Source organism: Grampus griseus, assembly GCF_964374135.1.
Source record: "Grampus griseus genome assembly, chromosome: 11".
NCBI lineage: Eukaryota > Metazoa > Chordata > Mammalia > Artiodactyla > Delphinidae > Grampus > Grampus griseus.
Window position 1 is genome coordinate 70,117,800 of NC_139005.1, and position 21,741 is coordinate 70,139,540.

The following is a 21,741-nucleotide window of genomic DNA, read 5'->3' on the forward strand; positions in this document are numbered from 1 at the left end:
GTATGTAAGTGAATCATGGAAAGAAAAACTGTTGATAAGGGGAGACTACTGTACCACAAACTAAGTGACTAAACAAGAGAAATGTATTGTCTCACAGTTTTGGAGGCTTAGAAGTCCAAGATCAAGGTGTTTGGTAGGGTCTTACTCCCTTTGAATTTGCCAGGGAAGGATCTGTTCCAGGTCTCTCTCCCAGCTTCTGGTAGTCCCAATGCTTGTGCCAGAATAATTGCAGTCTTCACATGGAGTTTTCTCTGTATCAGTGTCATCTCTATGTCTAAATCTGTCATTTACACAAGGACCCCAGTCATACTGGATCAGGACCCATGTAATGACTTCATTTTAAGATAATAGATTACAACTGCAACAACCCTATTTCCAAATAAGTTCACATTCTGAAGTACTGCTGCTTAAGACAACATAGGAATTTGGCAGGAGGGGAACAAAATTCAACATATAACAAATAATGCTTTGCTTTCTTTATTAAAGTTTCATAACTAATTTCTAATGCATAAGTTCTTACATAAACTTTCTATTGAGGGCCATCCTGGTCTTTGGATTCAGAATAGGTTATTGATTATATTATCTACTTTTTAGGGTGCTGATACTTTCTTCTATTACTGTCGAAAGTGAATATTTTCACCTTTAGAGTATCACCCATTAAAAGAGGTAATACATTGCAAAATGCAAGTAGTCCTGGGAGATTAATCCTCTAAGTAGTTTTTATCTGCATGTGAGGTAAAATCTAATTGTATGGATGGCATTGATGAGAGCTTGATAATATTGAGATTGACAGGAGGTGGAGACAGAAAATAGGCAGAGGAAAATGTGCCACCAAGGAGAAATTGTCCACATGTGAAGAAGCTCAGGACCCAGAAGACAAGTCCCTGTCTACAATTTTTGAGGCTATCTTTGTCTACTTATATTCTGTAGGGCTTTTCACAACCTGCAAAGTCTATACTTAACTATCTCTATTTTTTTATATCTTGCTAAACTCTAAAGTAAAACTCATCTAATCCTATGTCTTCATTCATTTTGTTGCTCCTATGTAGGACATTTTTATGAATCGATATTCCTGATTATTTCATGGGAAGCTTTATGGCTACTTGTCAGTGTTCCATCCTCTCCAAATCAAATCAGGCCCTTGCTAACATTTAAAACTCTATTTCAACTACAGAACAACATTATAGAGTCTTATAAACTCTGAATTTTGGATTGCTCATACCTAAGTATAACGAAGTTTTTATCACTGAATTAGTGGTATGTTAGGAACAAAGGGAGAAGTGAAATATCTAGTATGTTAAAATATACAGGAAAGTTAAAACATGAACAGAGTGGGCACAGACAACTCAGTAAAAGTAAGAATTCAGAAATGTTGGCTACATATGAGAATTCAAGCCAACTCTCATTAAATTTTAAAGGACAAAATGAATTGAGCAAGCTGGAGTATACAGGGAGCATCCAGGGAGCTGACATCAAAGCTCTGTGATGGCTTCCAAGGATATTTAATTGTGTGTATGTTAAAATTGTCTATGTACCCTGGATTTTCAGTTTACACAAATGATTGCAAACCTCTTTAAGTTGGGAATGAAATAAACTCTATGGGGCAGACACTATATTTCGTACGTTCCAAACATTGGACTAAGGGATTTATATATGTTTTCTTATGTAATCATCACAATTATTAATCAATTTTAATAATGAGCATGAGTTTTATATTGGAGATTTAAATATAGGATAGTCAATCAGAACTGGGGTAACTTATAATGTGAACTCAGTTTACTAAAAGAATTCTGAATTCAGCAGATATTTGAAAATTACGTTGGCTTGTATTTTCCTTCTATTTGCATAGGCCAGGTGACCAACAGGCTGCATTCACTATGCAGTCACAGGCCATTTCTTTAGCTTTCTAGTGACAAATAATATAGAACAGAGAAGTTAGCACAGGTGTACAACTCACTGCAAATTCATAAAATGAACAGTGTATTTCACATCTAGATCAAGAAACAAAACATTGCCAGGAACACAGAAGTTCCTCTCATGTTTCTTTTCCAGGCACAACTCCCTGAAAGGTAGCCACTGTCCCTGATTTCTAATACTCTGAATTACTTTATATAAATGGATGAATACAGCTTAAACTCTTTTCTGTCTTCCTACATTTTGTATTTGTGAGATTCAGCCATATTGTTGAGTGCTGAATTATAGATTGTTCTTTCCCGTTTTATGCTATTTTGGTGTGTGAATATACTTCACATAATTTATCAATTCCACAGTCGGGTAGACATTTACTATTTGGATAGTTTGCATATGGCACCCATTATAAATACTGTTCTGAAAATTCACATCTTTGGGTGAACACATGAATGTCTTTCTGTTATACTTACATTGAGAAATATAACTGCTGTATCACAGTGTATGTTTATATTTGACTTTAGTCAACACTGTTACAGAATTTTCCAAGTGGTTTTGCCAATATCATGCTCCTACTTTATAAGAATTGCAATTTCTCTGCATCCTCATCAACACTTGGTATTTTTTCTTCCATTTTAGCCATTCTGCTGGGTGTATACTGGTATCTCGTGTGTTTATTGACCTATCAGAGGTACCCTTTTATGCAATAGTCTGCTCTAGTCTTTGGCATATATTCTATTAACTTTTCTATTTGTTTTGTTTGTTTATAGAATATACTTATATGTTAAGGATACTAGTCATTTTTAGAATCATGTTGTGTGATATATCTTTTTAAATATATTGCTTGATTTAACTTATTTATATTTTCTTAAGCATTTTTACATCTATATCCATGGGGAATACTGTTCTCTAAGATCATGTTCTCTTAAGATCTTTTTATGGTTTTGAAATCAAGGTTGTACTTTCCTTATAAAAAGAGAAAATATTTCCTCTATTTCTAAAGCAGTAAGGGTACTTTAAAACTGTAAGATTAGTGTTATTTTTCCCACAGATGTTTGAACGAATGCACTGGTAAAGCTATTTTAGTCTGGAGATTTCTCTATGGGAAAGATTTTAAATAACAGTTTTTATTTCTTTAATAGATATACAACCAGCAAGATTTTCTGTTGATTCTGTCACTTGTATTTTTCTGGGTACTTGTCTATTTCACCTAAACTGTCAAATGTATTGGTATAAAATTTTTTTAATATCCTCTTATCTTACTGATGTCTGTAGGATCTGTAGTGAGATGTCCTTTACATTCCTGTTATTGACAATTTGTATATTTTCTTATTTTATTTTGCTTAATCTTGCTAGGGGTATTTGATTTTTCATTTTCTCTATTAAAATTATTTTTCCTATTTTATTTACTTTTGCTCTTTTATTATTAATTTTTATCTACATTTATTAGATTTTAATTTCTATTCCAGAGTGAAAGCTTTAAATCCCTGACATTTAGCCTTTCTCCTTTTCTAACAGTGAATGTAACTAAATTTTTTTTCTAAGTATGCCTTTAGCTGCTTCCCACATTATAATACATGTAGTTTTATTTTCTTTCACTTAAAATTCACCTCAAACTTAAATTTTCAGTTTTAGTTCTTTGATGCATAAATTTAGAAGCCCTTTATTTAGTTTCAAATTAAATGCAAATTTCCTAGCTATCTTGTTATTGTATTCTAGCTTAATTCAATTTTGTCATAAACAGTACTCTGAATTAAATAATTTGAAAACTTTGGAGGCTATCTTCATTGCCTATAATATAGATTTTGCTAAGTTTTCAATATTCAACTAAAAATAATCAGTTATTTTTTAATATGCAGTTTTATACATCTCAATAATGTAAATTGAATTACATTATGTATATCAATTATTGACATTGTTAATTACAATCTATATTCTTACTGAGGTTTTTGTCTGATATTCTAATTGCTATTGTGATAGTATATTAAGGTCTCCTAGTCTAATTGTACATTTTAAAATTTCTCCTTTTAGTTTTGCCAATTGCTGCTTCATGCAGTTGAAGTTATGTTACTGAGTGTGTACATACTAGGGATTATGATACATTTCTTTGGGATTTCTTCCTTTGCATTATGATAGATATCTTTTCTGTACTAATTTCTTTCTCAAACTCTTTGAATGTCTTCAATTCTATTCATTTCTTAAAAATTTACTCTTTTTAACATTTTGCTTTTTAAATCAGCATCTATTCTGTTTATTTTCTTTCTAGCTTTGTCTCCACTCTAAAATATGTTTTTTTACTATTTTATAACTTATTCTTTCCTGAGTTTTATCAGTGTTTGCCATTTATCTAATTATAATGCAGTTTTTCTTTGATATATTTTATCATTTTTTAATAACTTTTAGGTAATTTTAAAATATTAGTTTATACTTTTCATCTGTTTTATGCATAAATTTTTCAGTAATTCAAAAATTCCTGTAAGGATATTATTTAGCTCCTTATGTTCTTTTGTTTTATAATGACTTCAAGTGAAATTTGACTGTGATATTTTGCTGCTTATTTTCATACAAAATTAATTTGTCTGAATTGGTAGAAGGGAGAAATGTTTAAAAATAGTTTTTGTGTCTATAAAGGTTAAAAACATATGGCTTCATATTCTCTGAGATCATCTGACTTTTTTATTCCTCTACCCCTAGCAATTTTTTCTTTATTTCTATTTTATTTGTCCCAAATTTGAAATCAATATCGCTCAGGCTTTTTTTTTCAGTATGGGGCTTTGATCTTGAAAATAGCTGCAGTGGCTATTTTGCTTTAGCCCTGTCATGGACAGAGAGGGCATGTGGCCTATGACAATCCCCATCGCACCATGTCATACCTTTGTGTAATCCTTTCCCTGTGAGTGTGGGAGGAACTGACTTTTTAAAATGATTTATTTATTTATTGTCAGCTGCATTGAGTCTTCATTGCTGCACACGGGCTTTCTCTAGCTGTGGCAAGCGGAGGCTACTCTTCTTTGTGATGCGTGGGCTTCTCATTTCAGTGGCTTCTCTTGTTGCGAAGCATGGGCTCTAGGCACAGGAGCTTCAGAAATTGAGGCTCGCGGGCTCTAAAGCACAGGCTCAGTAGTTGTGGTGCATGCACTTAGGTGCTCTGCGGCATGTGGGATCTTCCCGGACCAGGCCTCGAACCCGTGCCCCCTGTATTGGCAGGCAGATTCTTAACCACTGCGCCACCAGGGAAGCCCAGAACTGTGATTTTTTTTCTAATCAGTAGACTATAGAAAAAAGGAGATGCCATTCCTTGTGATAATGTTACATTATTTAGAACTCCATCTTACTAGCCGACTTGCTCTAGAGCCTCTGCCCTGCCTGGCTTTGAAGAAGTAAGAGGCCATTCCTAGAGGTCCACTTTGCAAGGAAGTTAGGGTATCTTCCAGGAGACAGCCAGTAAGAAGCTAGGGTACTCAGTGTTAAACCTGCAAATAAATGGATTCTGTCAACAACTTTAGTAAGCTTAGAAATGATTCTTTCCCAGTAGAGGCTTCAGATGAGGATGTAGACTGACCAGCTAACATCTTGATAGCAGCCTTCTAAGACCTTTAAGTGAAGGATGCATCTTAGTTACATCCCCCAGGCTCCTGACACACAGAAACTGTGAGATAATAAAGGTATGTTATTTTAACCTACTAAGATCATGGTAATTTGTTATGCAGCAGTAGATAACAAATACAAGCTCCTTCATATCTTGCTTCAGAACCCTTTCGATTATTTGTGGATGTGCAAAGTTCTTCCAGCTGCAGCTACTATTCTCCAATGATTAGCCTTCTGTGCTCTTTAGTGAGTACCTTTGACTGTATGTTCTCAGCTCTGGCAGACGCACTTTTCTTCTCCCTGCTGATATAATGGATGCCTTAAAGCTGTAGGTGATTTCTCTCCATCCACTGTATTTTGGGGTTCACGGGGATACATTTTCAGTTAGTTTTTATTTTTGATGTTGTCCATAAATTTTGGGGGGATGGGTTATGTTTTCCTTTTTACACTGTTCTATACAAAGGGAATCAAAGAGATTAAAAACCTACGTCACATTGCCGTCTTCCAAGAATTTCTTTATGCACGTTGTTAAAATTTACTGAATCTTGCCAAATTGCTCTCCAGACTGGTATACTCTCTAGATCTGTGGAAAACAGGTTCAATTACTCAACATTCTTGGCAGCAGCAGGAACTGTCAGCTTTTATTTTATTTTTTTCAATTTGCTAGATGTAAGTATCTAACTGTGGTTTGATTTTTATTTCCTTTCCTACTATATTTATAATCTTTTTAATTATGAACTTCTTCATTGCTTGCTCCCTTTCTTTTGGGCCATTTGCCTTTATTGATCTTAGTGATTATTCTATATATTTTGGAAATTAATGTTCTGTTATTGTATTCATTGTAAATATCTTTGCTAAGTCTTCAGCTTTTATTTTGATGTTTAATAATCATTTTATGCAGAAAAGTTATTATTATAATGTTGTTAAATTTATTCATATTTTTCTTGCTAGATCTGTCCTATTTGGACCTTGGTTAAGGTTCCTTCTCTTGTCTATACTTACATTCTTCCAAATATTTTAAAGTTTCTCTTTTCAAATTCAGATTATTAAATTGAAGTGGAATTGATACATGTCCATGGTATGGGGCAGCGAGTTATTTTTTATTCCTTTGTCACTTCATTCACACATCAAATTTCCATAATTTTGATTCCATTTCTGGGAAAATAGTTTGCTATCAATAGTTTTGAGAGGATTTGATATTTTTATATAAACATAAAATGTTTATTTATTTCCTACCCTTATATATTTGAATTATTTTGTTTGTCTTAAATTACTGAATTGGATATATAATGTTTAATAGATGTAGTGATAGTGTCTCCTTCATGAGTTTAAAGAGAATGATATAAATATTTCAAACTTAAGTTTGAGTTAAACTGTATGATACCATAACAATTATAATATAAAAGATGTTCTCATCTATTCCTAGTTGGCCAAGTGTTTTTTTCTTTCATAAAAAAAGATTTAATTTTTTTCCGCATTTTTCAGATAATCATATGATTTTATTTTTCAATTTATAATTTAGTAAATTATTCTGCTGATTTTTAAAAACTGGAGGTAGGTTACTCAAAATTGAATTAATCTTAATGAAAGGTTCAATATGTATTATTACATCTCTTGGTATAGGATGACTCATTTTTTTTCCTTCCTTTCAAATAGACTTTATTTTTTAAAGCAGTTTTAGGTTCACAGCACAATTGAGAGGAAATTTCAAAGAGCTCCCATGATACTCCCTACCGCCACACATGCACAGCCTCCCTATCAATCTACCTCATCAGAGTGGTACACTTGTCACAACTGAGGAATCTACACTGACACATCATTATCACTCAAAGTCCATAGTTTACACCAGGGTTCACTCCTGTTGATGTACATTCTATGTGTTTGGACAAACCTATAATGCCACGTATCCACCATTATAGTATCATACAGAATACTTTCACTGCTCTAAAAGCCTCTGTACTTTTGTGTATTCATCTCTCCTCTTTTCCTTCTCCCTGCTGGCAATCACTGATCTTTTTACTGCCTTCACAGTTTTGCTTTTTGCAGGACATCAAAGTTGGAATCATACAGTTGATGACCAACTTTTTACTTATTTTTTTATTTGTTCATTGTTTATGAATGTTTGTTAACTAGAATGTTAACAATACCTTACATTTATTTACCTATTTGTTCCTCCCCTATACTATTCCTCCACTTCCTTCTCATCCCTACATCCTGGATACTTAAGAAGAAATTTTAATATTGCTTGAAAAATAGTGGATTTTTCATATTGCTCTAAAGATAATTTTACCACATACATGTTTCCTTAAATATGCTATTGCTTATTTTTTGATCTTTTAAAAAAAGATATGCTTTATGTAAACTTCTGATATTTGCTTATTTAATTCAAAATACTTTTGGGAAATCTCTACCAATTACCTTTTGGAGGAGTATTCCCTTGTTTTTTCCTATTAGAAACAGTGCTATTATGTACACTTTTATGCCCATCTTATTTACAGATGTGCAAGAATTTCTCCTGTTGTGTTCTTAAGAACTCATTTGTGGTTTATAGGTGATGTGAATGTTTAGGCTTACAAGATCATGCCAAATTGTTCCTTAAAGGGGATAATTTAATTCACAGTCTCTTCAACATCTGGCATTGTCAAACTTCAGAATTTTTACTAATAAAAAATTTATACAACTAAAAAGATTTTATAAAAAACAATCTTTAAAATAATTGTTTACTAAGGCCTTCATTTGAGATATCCAAAGTAATTAATCAGTTAATTTCCTTCTCTCTTCATCAAGGACTAAAATTATATATATCATGAGACTACTCTCATATATGATCATATTTTTTATATTAAAATGTGTGTTAAAATTCACTCCCTTGAGCTTGACCTGAAATTTCACATTAATTATTACATGAGTCCTGTGGTTAGCATAGAATAAATGATGTCACTAAAATGTTTACAAATCATGTCAGTTTCCACCCTTACTACATTTTCCAGTCCTTTTTTTTTTTTCCCTGGGAACAGTAACGAGGGACCAGACTGCTCACAATATTTTAATAACTTGTCTAAGGTAACATAAGTAGTGTGTGGTAGAAAGATTTGCTCTCTTGAATGGGTAACATCACATTTCTTTGGAATTTGCCAATGAAATCCTTCTCTTGACATTTTTTTTTTCTTTTTTTTTTTTTGCGGTACGTGGGCCTCTCACTGTTGTGGCCTCTCCCATTGTGGAGCACAGGCTCCTGATGCACAGGCTCAGCGGCCATGGCTCACGGGCCCAGCCGCTCTGCGGCACGTGGGATCCTCCCGGACCGGGGCACGAACCCATGTCCCCTGCATCGGCAGGCGGACTCTCAACCACTGTGCCACCAGGGGAGCCCCTCTTGACATTTTTGACCATCCCAAAGAGATATAAATTTCTCAATAAGAATCTGTTTTTCACTGTTTGAAAACTGTTCATTTGTTTTTCACCATTTGCCAGAATGGTACTTTGGATTTTCAGGATTACAGGACTATTTGGTTTAAATAGAGCAGGTACTCAAATGCTCAGTAATGGCCAACCTCAGGAAATCACTTATTAAGTAGAAATTTGTATTATCTTATACAATGTAAAGTTAGGAAAACTTTTGGAAAATTTTATTAAAACTTCAAAGCAATGTATAAAAGCATTAAACATTTTGAACAATCCCACAGGAAAAACATAATGAAGAAAATATTTTATGAATATCCTTTCAATATATTTTTTCATCCCACAGTGATTAGGTCTAGCCTGAAGGAAATCTGACTTTTGTTCCACATAAATCTGCATTAGTATATTGGTTTCAGAATTTGAGGAGTTTTTTTCCTCTCTGCTTTTTCAGTAATAGAGCAATAGTTTCTTAGAGAAATTGTGAAATGTATTATCTTACAAAAACCACATCAATTTGCTGCCCAGTTTAATTTTTTCTTATAGCCTTAGGCTAACTTACTATGAATATAGTAAACTTGATTATTTAATATTGAGGTTCTGTTATAATAGGTATAATTATAGGACATAAAGTCTTGCTCATCCATCATTTATTCCAGAAATCACACTTTCCTAAAAATGCAATAAAATAGTTTCATAGAACACTAAAATGGAAACAAATCATAAAATTGATTTAATACAGATAATTTTCTAAATAACATGTTATTTTCATTCAAAATGGAACTGCTTCAAGGTTTTAAAACATTGGTCAATACTTATTTTTTGTTTGTTTCTTAGAATGCTTTCTCTTTTACGTTGAAAATACAAGAACCAGTATGATGCTGAGTTGAGATGTTTCATATTTGAATTTTGATTTAATATGATCAAATCCTTTTATTCATGAACAAAATTGTAGGATTTTTTATTTTTGCCATATATTTATGGATACATTAATTTTGTAAGAAACTTACAGGCTTTATGAAAAAAATCAGATGCACGTGATCAAATATTTCTGGGAAATATTGGGAAAATAAAGTCATAGTTGTTCAATGCAGTTCTCTATTGTCACATTTATCAAAAATTTTATTAAACCAATATGTAATGACCTTCCAAAAGTAGGATACAGAATTGTAACAATTTTATTTCCCTAAAGTACTTAACCATGTACATTACATGGTACATGTACCATGTACATGTACATTACATGGCATTTGCTTCTTCTAGAAGAACTCTTGGAAAGTTATGTGCTGTATATGATAGGTAATCTAAATAATAAAGTAACCTGAAAATGCTAAATTGCATTGTTATTTAAGAGGCCAATGATCTGAAACCTGAGTTTTGTATTTTAATCTCATCTTTGTATTATTCTTCCCTGGATATATATTTCCAATTTTGTTTTATGTGGATTTCACCATCTCCCATCTTTAAGTTGATTTGTAAATTTTTGTGTAAAGTGATAGGCTGTGTATATCATTGGACATGCATAATGTTATTCACATGTTTATCCTGAGACCAAAGATACTTATGAAAAGGAGTATAAAAAATACCGTAGATGAAGTAGTCCTTTGTTTGACTACATACTTGTCAGTTTAGTATTTGTGTTTTCAAAATAAACTTTTAATTTTAGAAGTTTTAGATAGAAAAATTTCAAGGATAGTACAGAGAATTATTATTAACGTCTTATATGTGTATGGTACATTTGTTAGAATTAATGAGCCAGTATTAATACATTATTACTAACTAAAGAAAATACTTAGATTTTTTTTTTTTTTTTTTTACTTTTGAGTTAATGTCCTTCATCTGTTTCAGGATCTTATCCAGTGTATCCACATTTACTAATCATGCCTCCTTAGGCATCTCTTGGCTGTGACAATTTCTGACTTTCCTTGTTTTTGATGGCTTTGCAAGTTTTGAGGAATTTTGGTCAGGTATTTTATAGAATGTCCCCCAAATGGATTTTTTCTCCTATATTTCATCATTATTAGACTGGATTTAAAGTGTCATTTCATCACATCATATATTAAAGGTCAAAACAACAACAACAACAGCAACAACTCTACCGAGTGATATAAAAGAATATCTCTGGCTCCTGGCACAGGGCTTGGCAGTGTGGGTGTTAAATAATTGTGCTGGTGAAGCTGAATCAATGGACAAAAATGCTAAAGTGCTGGATGAAAGCATCACACATTGAAATATGTCAATGCTTGCCAAATTGATGTTTTTTTCTTTGGGAAAAAGCAAATAGTATAAAATATGAGGTCAGTCACTTAACAATCGGAGCCCTGAAGATGTGGATGACATCAACTTGGAAATGCTAACAATTTCAATGGGACTTTTTTGGTTTGTTTCTTTAAAATAGGAAATACAGTTAAGAACTGTTTTTAAAACAAAGGAATGTGGGTGAAAAACCACTGCTAGATATTAGAGCATATGATGAAGTTAAAATAATTAAACCATGGGTACTGGAATATGATTAAAAGAAAATGGGAGAGAAAAAAAAGGGTACATACTATCAAAATGACTTATTAGTGTTGATATGGACCTTGATCACCCAGCAGAGGTAGTGCTTGTCAGGTTTTGCTACTGTAGATTACTCTTTTTAAACCCCTTTATGCTGTAGTCTGTATGGAAGTTACTATGCACAGCCCGTACTTCCCGAGTGAGGCATTATGCTCCTCCTCCTTAAGGGCAGTGTGTCTCCATAAATAACTTGAAATTCTGAACAGAGTTGTTTCTTCCCCTCCATTTATTATTTTTATTTCTTTAATTATATCAGTATGAACTTATAGATATTTATTTTATACTTTGGGTTATAATCCAATATTATATTATTCATTGTGTTTCTCAAGTTGTTAGTCATTGGGAACTCTTCTCTTGGCTCCTGCGTCCCTTTGGTAATCACATCATTGTATGTTTTGTTTGTTTGTTTTTTAGCATTTTCTTATATTTTGACACTACAAGATACTCCAGACTCATCTTCTATACGGACTTTACATAGAATCAGCCATTTCTCCAAGGAGGCTTGTTCTTTTTATTTGAGAATAGAATTAGAGAGCAAGATTAGGGTGGTGGGTACTCTTTATGCCACTGAGGCTTCTTTGTTTTTAGGTCCTCTCAACTGGCAGAGCAAGGAAATATACCTGTGTACACTAACTAGGGTATATACACATATCTATAAATATTTCTATATGTAACCATCTGTATCTACATTAAGCTAAACATAATTGAATACTGAGGTCTCCAACTCGAATTCGTTACCATGTGAATCATTCTAGCCTCTTTCCCCATGCTTATCTGAAAACTCCACTGTGTGAGATACCTTACTTCTGCCATCCACCATCCACTTGCTTAATTGTTCAAATCTAATGTACATGAAGAGCATTATCAGAACTGTTAACCCCATATACCATGGGAAATGATTATATCAACTACAATGATTATGTGCAGTTTTTCTTGTTGGTGACTTTTTTTGTATCTTTAGCTTTACAGATTCCACTCATTTCATAAATACCTATACCAGTGCATATGTCCCCTAACTACTTCAGTGAAGTTATTTCATACATGTATAATACAGTTAGATTGATGAGTCACATTCTTCATTCTATCCTGGAATCCTCCACTCTCCAAAATGATTTTAAGTTGCTTACATTAAGGTTCACTCTTTATATTGTAAAATTCTATGGGTATAGACAAATGCATACAGTCATATAACTACTATTAGAATATAATAAAGTGTAGTATCACTGCCCTAAAAATAATCCCCTGAACTTCCCCTATTCAAACCTTCCTTCCTTATCCCAAATCCTTCCTTCCTTAACCCAAACCATTGACCTTTTCATCACCTATATAATTTTACTTTTTCCAAAATTTTGTATTCTAGTTGGAATCATATAGTGTATAGAGCTTTGAGCTTGTTCACTTAGAAATATGCATATAAGATCCATCCATGTCTTTTTCTGTCTTGATAGTTCATCTGTTATTCATCAATAATAGTCTATTACCCTTCAATCACAATTCCTTCAATCACAGTTCCTTCAGGAAAACAAGCCACTCGATATAGTCTACGTATTAAATATTTTAATATAAGGAAGTTGGTGCTTTCACAATCCTAGGAAGAGCAAAGGAAGAAATCAGATACCACCAGTCAGTTTATAGCACCAAGATTTGTGTTTCACCAGATCTTGTGAAAGGCCACTGCCAGTCTAAAGAATCTCTAGGAAGCTGATAGCAATGCTCGCAAACTTCAAGTTGTTCTCAATTCCTCACTAGGTCGCTCTTGTGGATCTCATCTCTGCTCAAAAGTAAGCTACTATTGCCACTGAAAAACAGTATGGACCCTTCTTTTGTAATGCCTTCTAAATCTCTGGGGATTTCCTCTTCTTGGGAAACTAGTCCAGATTCAAGGAAAAAAGATTCTAGAAAATTTTGTTTCTCACTTTCTTGTACAGCTTTTTAGAGAATATAGAAGGGAGAGGGGTGATATTGAGTTGGTAAATGATAATCCAGCACAAGAAGCTTAAAAATTAGAGTTGATAAAAGAAAACCAGAGTGAAATGCTTAATCTCAGATCTGCCATTCTGACTTCTCTTGCATTATCATTTACTCTATATTTTCCATATTATTTCTCTCTCTTTGCTAATGGGTAGGTCTTTTCCAGTAGGTTATAAACTTCCCACCGATATCTGGCTTTATTTTATTTTAGAGAATATTATAATTTCCTTTGAAATTAGGGCATAAATGTGTATGTCCTTCACCTATTATCTATCACCTGTGTATAACTGATATAATTTTTAATTTCTTCTAGTAATAGGTAGGATATAGGTAGGATATTGAAGAGGGCATTACTGTGTTTTTGAGACATCCTTCAATATGCCAAATAACCACATGGAAAATCTTACATTGCAAATCGGTTTGTACCAGAGATCACAAAATACAAAGAACATACAAGGAAATAAAAATCACTAATAAGGGTAAATGAGATTTTTGTCTTTTAAACACTCTGAAAAACAGCTCCAAATTTATGATTATAGAACATGGATTGCTTTCCTGAATATATATCCTGAATTATGAAGGTACTAAGAAATTATTGCCACAGGAAGAAAAGCCTAGACTAGGTAAATATGGAGAATATATTCTAATTTCTGAAGTATTTAGAAAATCATATTACTCCTGCCATTTTCACTGGCTCTATGTTTCCCATTAAAGTGTCCTGCAGCTTTCTCTTCCCTTAACTATATTATCCTGGCAGTTGGAAGAGATGGAAGTATGTCATGGTATCAGTAACATACACATAATTTAAAAGAATTATTCTTGAAGTTTACAATCTGGTTGAGAAACATGAAATTATTACATTTAACAATCAGATAATACAAGTAAATGCAGATGTAGTATATTTTAATATCATTTTAATCCTACACTAGACTATAAGACAAAGGGATGATGATTATGTTTTATTCATTTTTGTATTCTCAAGTCAAATATATTTCTCTGACACATTTAGGTAGTCATTAGATGATTGATCAATAAATCAATGTAGTACATAAGATTTGTTTATTAGTTACATAAATTTAACACAATCTTCTAGCTTCTCTTTTAGGGGTAAAGGATTTTTGTTTTCTATCGTGGGATTTGGACTAAGGATTGGAATACCCTATTAGATTGCCTATGGACTAGAAAGGATAAAGAGAGTAGTCTGAACACAGGTCTAAAGGATCAATAGGCTTCCATCTACTCTCTAATTTAACCTGATTTTGAAGTGTTAAGTAGGATAGGTGAAATTTTTCCTTTTGACTTGGTGTGTTATTTTAACAGGCATTTCTAATTTTTCTACTCATTTTAAGATCTCTTTTATTATGTACTCTTTCCTTGTTCATGAATTTCGAGAATGCTTTAAATACATGAATGAGGAAATGAAATAGTAGTATAGCTCACTTGTAATATATGATATTTGAAAAGATAGTGAGCAAAAACTGATGAGAACAAAGTGTTGAAATGGTGTGAAATGGACTGGTACCAAATGAAATTGGTATAGGGAGGAGTGAGAGCCACCCTGAGTCCTGGAAAGGAAGCGAAGCATGATGGAAGTTGATGGAAGGTAATGGAGAAAAGAAGGGCATTAGCCTAACATTACCAAGGTGATTACCACACTCTGGTGCAAAATAATTCAGTGGAAACACTTTTTCTCATCTATTTCAATTTTCCATGCAATTGGTCATCTGACAGCTACAGTATAGCTTCCCAAGTTCCTTACTAAAGAGGGTTTTCTGAATGATTTCAAATGCATATTAGTAAGGGTCAAGGAACAAGAAATTAAAATTTCTCTGCTATTAGTTTGTAAGAATAATGGTCAAGCATGCATAATCTCTACTCAAAACAAATTTAGGGCTGTTTCTTTGCTCATTTTAGGGTCTATGTCCAGAATTGGGATAATATCTGGAGTTTGCTGCCTAAATAGTTTGGGATAAAGTCCACAATTTACAGTGAAAACAAATACTTACAAGGTATTCTCAATTTTGTAAAAATCAATGAAAGAAACTGTGAAAGCTGCTCCTAAGCAAGGACAACTGATGGATTGTTTTTGCAGAAGGACTGGATTTACCTTTCACATGATATCATTGATGAAGTGTGAAGTTATATAGAGAGCTTTGTACACTAAGGCCATAGACAATAACTGTGCCTCATTACCCCAAGAATGGGCCATATACAATGAATAATTACTTAGGCTATGAATATTATTATCCAATATTTGGTACATGGCTGGATCAAATGACACTTTAAAAGGATGCTTTCAGACTAAAGTTGATAAGCTCCAATTCTTATATTCTACAAGATTTTTGGCAAGAACACATGTAAGTAAGTATCTTATTTGGAAATCTTATTTTATCTTATTTGGAAACACCTCTTTATGCGGAAATAATTCCCAAGAGGGCAGTATGGGAAGAGTCTAAATATAAGTTAACTTTTAAAAAGTCTCCAAAGTGAGTGTTCATTTTTAGTCACGGAGGCTTTGAATTACTGAAGTTCTCCCCCTTTCGTAGTCTCCTGAAAACTACATACATACAACGTTATATGCAATGACATAGCATACAATGTGAACTTTTAATAGTAAAGAATCTTGACGTATTTAGTGAGTAGTAACTCTGCTGCCTTGAGCCTGAATGCAGGGCAGGGTCATTTACTACCCAACTTGAATACACTGAGATGAAGAGATGTGCATAAAATATTAAACTGCATATAACAATGTTAACAGCTATTGGAAAAAATGCCAAAAGTTTCATATTTGTGCATAGAAAATGCATGAATTATTAAAATGCATAGAAATTTCATAAATTATATTTACCAATTAAGTTTACAAACTGTTTTTTCTTAGGTTCTAGAAAAAAAGTTGGAGAAAAATATTATGCAATACCCAGAAAATAATATATATTTTTTAGTTATTTCAAAATTAACAATACATAGTCATTGAAGAAAATTTAGAAGATACAAATAAAAGAAAAAATAAAAAGAATTTACCAATTTTACCAGTTAGAGCTAAAATTTATAATATTCACTTGTTATTGCAAGAAATAAATCTTACTGAGAATACCTAAGTTATTTCTTTGTAAATTTAGGAGAATATCCATGGTGAATTAAAATATTGTGGTACTGTACAAGAAATATTTGTATCGTTCTGCTCAGTTAGGGCTTTTTTTTTTTTTTGCGGTACGCGGGCCTCTCACTGTTGTGGCCTCTCCCATTGCGGAGCACAGGCTCCAGACTCGCAGGCTCAGCGGCCATGGCTCACGGGCCCAGCCGCTCCGGGGCATGTGGGATCTTCCCGGACCGGGGCATGAACCCGTGTCCCCTGCATCGGCAGGTGGGCTCTCAACCACTGCACCACCAGGGAAGCCCCCTCAGTTAGGGGTTTTTTTCTGAACAAATTTTACTAAAACTTTGGACCTGGACTGAGAGAGAAGCCCTTAGAAGTTATGCTATGATGGAATATCTGTTTCATGAGAACTCTATAGACATTTACCATTCCAGAGGTGTTTATATTTCAAGGAGGTATGAGATCTGAAACTATGTGGACATCCCCTAGGATGGAAAGCTAGAGACACTGTTTTCATCTTTCCAAGGTTAATAACCTAGGATCCTTCCCAAGCTAAACTGTTTACGCTAGGGAGCAAAAGCTTTCTCTCTCTTTCTCAAGAGAAAAGAAGTGACAGCTGTTCCTCTTCTATTTAACCAGTCAGATTAATCTTTTAAGAGCTGCTTGCCTGTAGTATAAAATCCCGTGCATGTATAGTGACATAATCTGCCTCTCATCACTTCAGGTAAAGAGGAAGTTGGGGCCTAGGGAACTAAAATGATTACTTACTATAAATAAATAATAATCTTTTATGCTCCAGAAATGTGTGTGAGATATATATATATATTATACACATATATACTTCAACAGGAGTTTTCTGGTAAGAACTGAACTTGATAGTTTTTTGTCAAAATCATTTCATTCTTTTTTTTTTTTTTTTTTTTTTGCGGTACGTGGGCCTCTCACCGTTGTGGCCTCTCCCATTGCAGAGCACAGGCTCCGGAACTGCAGACTCAGCGGCCATGGCTCATGGGCCCAGCCGCTCCGCGGCATGTGGGATCTTCCCAGACCGGGGCACGAACCCGTGTCCCCTGCATCGGGAGGTGGACTCTCAACCACCGCGCCACCAGGGAAGCCCCATTTCATTCATTTTTTGAATGAATTTGTCAAATTCATTCTTTGTTTTGTCAAGCTATTTATTCTTGATACCCAATTGATTATAGGGAGAGTGTGAATATGTGAATAATAGTAGTCATTATTGTTGAGCACTGGATTTAATACTTGGAATTTATTAGCTCATTTAAATTTTGTTACCAAAACAAATGTAGACATGCCTACATTTTAGGCACTATTATTACTGTCTTTTTATAAAAGTGTGAATTCAGCCTTAGGAAAGCTAAGTAAGGCATCCAAAGTCACACAGTTATTTAAAGGTGAAAATGAGACCCTAAACTAGTCAGTCTGATTCTGCACTATTCTAGCTTTAATTTAGCCATACAACATCTGATAAGAAATTGGTGCAATTATTTTTTTTCTTACAGATATGAAAACGCTATATTTGTGATGAATAGATAAATTGAAAGAAACATCCTGATTTCCAATTTTCTTCCTATATAGTCACTTTCTCTCCATATTTTATAAAATGGTGGACTTAAGTACTGAATATAATGGTCTTGAAGTGGTTTCAAATTATATTAATTCTAAAGTAATTTCCCCCATCCAACCTAAAACTTACATCCTTCTGAATTTTATTTTACAGTTAGAGGCATTAATACCCACCCTAACTGGGTAATCTAGAAACAGAGTAGTCAGCATTGTTTCTGAAAAAATTTAATACTTATAAATATTTGTGGGTATGGGAAGATGTCTACTAATCCTTTGATATTTTCTCACTGGAAGAGTGAGTCTGAGGCACGTTCTGTATCTTCTTTGACCAATGAGATACAGCAGAAATAATGCTATGCCAGCCTGGTCTAGCCTGGACCAGCAGCTTCCTCTCAATGTTTCTTGAACACTGCTCTTGAAGCCATGTATCTCCATGTATGGATCCCAACTACATTCCTGCAGTGATGCCATGAAATTTGGAGACCCCTTGAAGAGGCAGAGAGCCTCATGCAACCCCAGCCTTCCTGTCATCACAAACAAGGGACCAGGAGTATAAATGGAGTCATTCTGGACTCTTCAGACCATATAATACACTAACTGAACTGAGTGATATCACTCAATGCCACATGATGCAGAAAAATCATTCAGGTAAGAATTTCCATAATTCTTGACATACAAAACTATGAGCTATAGTTAAATAATTATTGTTGCAGGGTCATTAAGTAAATGTAATTTAATCATCTGTTCTGAAGCCAGGCTACCTGTGTTCAAACCTGGTTATGCATTAACTAGTTTTGTGAATTTGACAAGTTATTTTTCTATCTTATGCCTCTCATTCTTCATTCACACCTCATACTCAACACATCAATGAATCCCACTGTTATTATATCAAAATATATCCTTAATTCAACTTTCCCAATTATTTCTATCATTACTTTCATGTTATAAACCACCATACTTTTGATTTAGATTATGCCAGAGGACTTCTAATTCTTCTCCCTGATTCCTTTCTTGACCTCTACTTCCACCATGGGCAGCAAATATGTGTTGGATGATGTTATTCTTTGGCTCAGAAACTTCCAATGCTGTTTTATCTCATTCAGAATAACATTCAAATTCCTTAACGTGGCCTATAGCATCCCAGAAAATGTGGCCTTTTGTTATTCCCATATCTAATTTCCTTTTCTCCTTCTTTCATTTACTTTTCAGCCATACTGACTTTTTTGCTCTTCTTTATTCACCCTAAGTGTTTTTCTACCTTGCAGCAATTACACTTGTCACTTCCTCTTCCTGGAATAGTCTGTGTTGTATGATTTTTCATTTTCTTTTTAAATTTTCTGCTCAAATATTAACAGATACCTCCCATGTCTATCGTCCAAGAGACATCTATTGTACCTTTGAATTTCTCTATCCACTTATTTTATTTCTTTTCAAATACTATTTCATGACTTGTCTTATTATGTCTTATTTGTTTATTGTTTCTTATATCCACCCAAGTATAACCTTCATAAGATTAGGAATGGTATCTATTTTGTTCATTGTCAGTGAAGTAAATATTGTATGAAAGAATGGACTTTGTATATCAGAATAAAAAACAATAAAGTTTCATAAAATAAAAATAAAATATATCTATCTTGACAAAACCACATAGCATTTGTCTTGACTGAAAGAGCAAAAGTGATTTTATCGGGCTTCCCTGGTGGCGCAGTGGTTGAGAGTCCGCCTGCCGATGCAGGGGACACGGGTTCGTGCCCTGGTCCGGGAAGATCCCACATGCTGCGGAGTGGCTGGGCCCGTGAGCCATGGCCGTTGAGCCTGCGCGTCCAGAGCCTGTGCTCCGCAACGGGAGAGGCCACAACAGTGAGAGGCCTGCATACCGCAAAAAAAAAAAAAAAAAAAAAGTGATTTTATCATATATTATATTGAAAGTAATCTGTATGAAACTGGCAAAAGCCAATTATATATTAATGGCACTGCCCTTATGTTATTAATAATTCTCATTGACCATAGAGAATACTGGATTCATAATATTCAGAATTGCATGCATTTGGAATATAAATTTGCATAAACTATGCTAATATAATAGCTAATACTTTATTTAGGGAAGCCAAGTCCTCACAAAATAATATATTAGAGCATTTGCAAAAATGCCTATGGTTCTCATATGAAGATAATTTAATACATTTCACAGGTGATATGACTTTTTGCAATGTATTAAAGCACATATATTAAAAATGGCATTTAAATGGTGCACAAATGAGTGTCTTGTTCCTGTTGCTGTTTGTTATTTTAATGGCATTAATATTTATTAGCTCATCTTGCCTACATTTTATATTTCTCAAGTGATATGAAAAGTCTTTAATTTTCCTTTGAAGTTTGGAAAGAGACAATTAAGAACCACAGGAATCAAGTACCTCCCTCTCCAAGAAGGAATAGAGAAGAAATATAATTTGACAAGTAAAGAAGCCTGGTTAAGGACATCCCACAGATTTGATTAAAACTTTCAAGATTAAATCTGTTCTTGTCTCTTTATGAAATTGGCATTGAAGAAAGAGCTGCCATTTCTAGGGTATGATTTTACAAAGATTTATCATATTATATGCTATTCAATATTTGAATAGCATATTATATGCTATTATATGCTATTCAATATATTGAATAATACATCTCTGATTAGAAAAAAACAACTTGTGCTGTGGAGCATGTGGGAAAAATACTATCTGGATAATATAATTAATAGCGTGTCCAGAGATCAGGGATCAGGATGCATGCTGATATTTCAATTCCAAATACTCTATATGAAAGATGGACTGCTCAATATATCTTTCATGTAAGAAGTTTATGAGGTTTCCTTAATAACTTATCAGGTTGTGTAAGACCTTACCATGTGAAATATCTGGCAATGCTTCATTTCAGCTATACAACCATGGCCCTGCAACACAGTGTAGCTAGGGAATGAAGTGCGATAGCTACATTCATATTCTCACTAGCTCTTGTGCAAGAGAAAATAATAGCTTCTATTGTATCTTTGACCTTTTGTCCTGGTTAGTATTCCACTCTCTGGTAAATGAAATATCTCTTGGAATAAACTATAATAACTGGTATGATAATGCCTTTTTAAACCTAAATTACACCATCTTTAGTGTTCAGTAAGTCAAATTAATGGAATTTATCTAAAGGATTCAACTCAATTAGATACATCATAATCCATCTTCCAAAGCAACAACTCAAGACATTATTGTAACTATGCAACTATAATATCAAATTACTGAAAACTCATAGTTTATGTATCCAACCAAAACTTTATGTAGTAAGGTCTCCTTCAGTTTACAAATTCATGATCCTTCTGTTATAAGGACAATAACTTTGACATTCTAGCAGTAGAACATACATTTTCTTCTTCTTTCTTTTATTGGAATAGTGAACAATTTTTCACTGCTTATTTGTAATCTTTGAAATAACAGAACTGGACATGTTTTCAGATATAAGTCTCACATAAAATTACCTCTCTTCACCCCTACTTTGCCACTGTCCTTAACCCAAGGTACCCTATCAAACAGTATTCTTTCCAGTGATGCTATATTGCATCCTGCCCTAGGACTTATGTGCATATTTTCCCACTTCTGAATACCAGT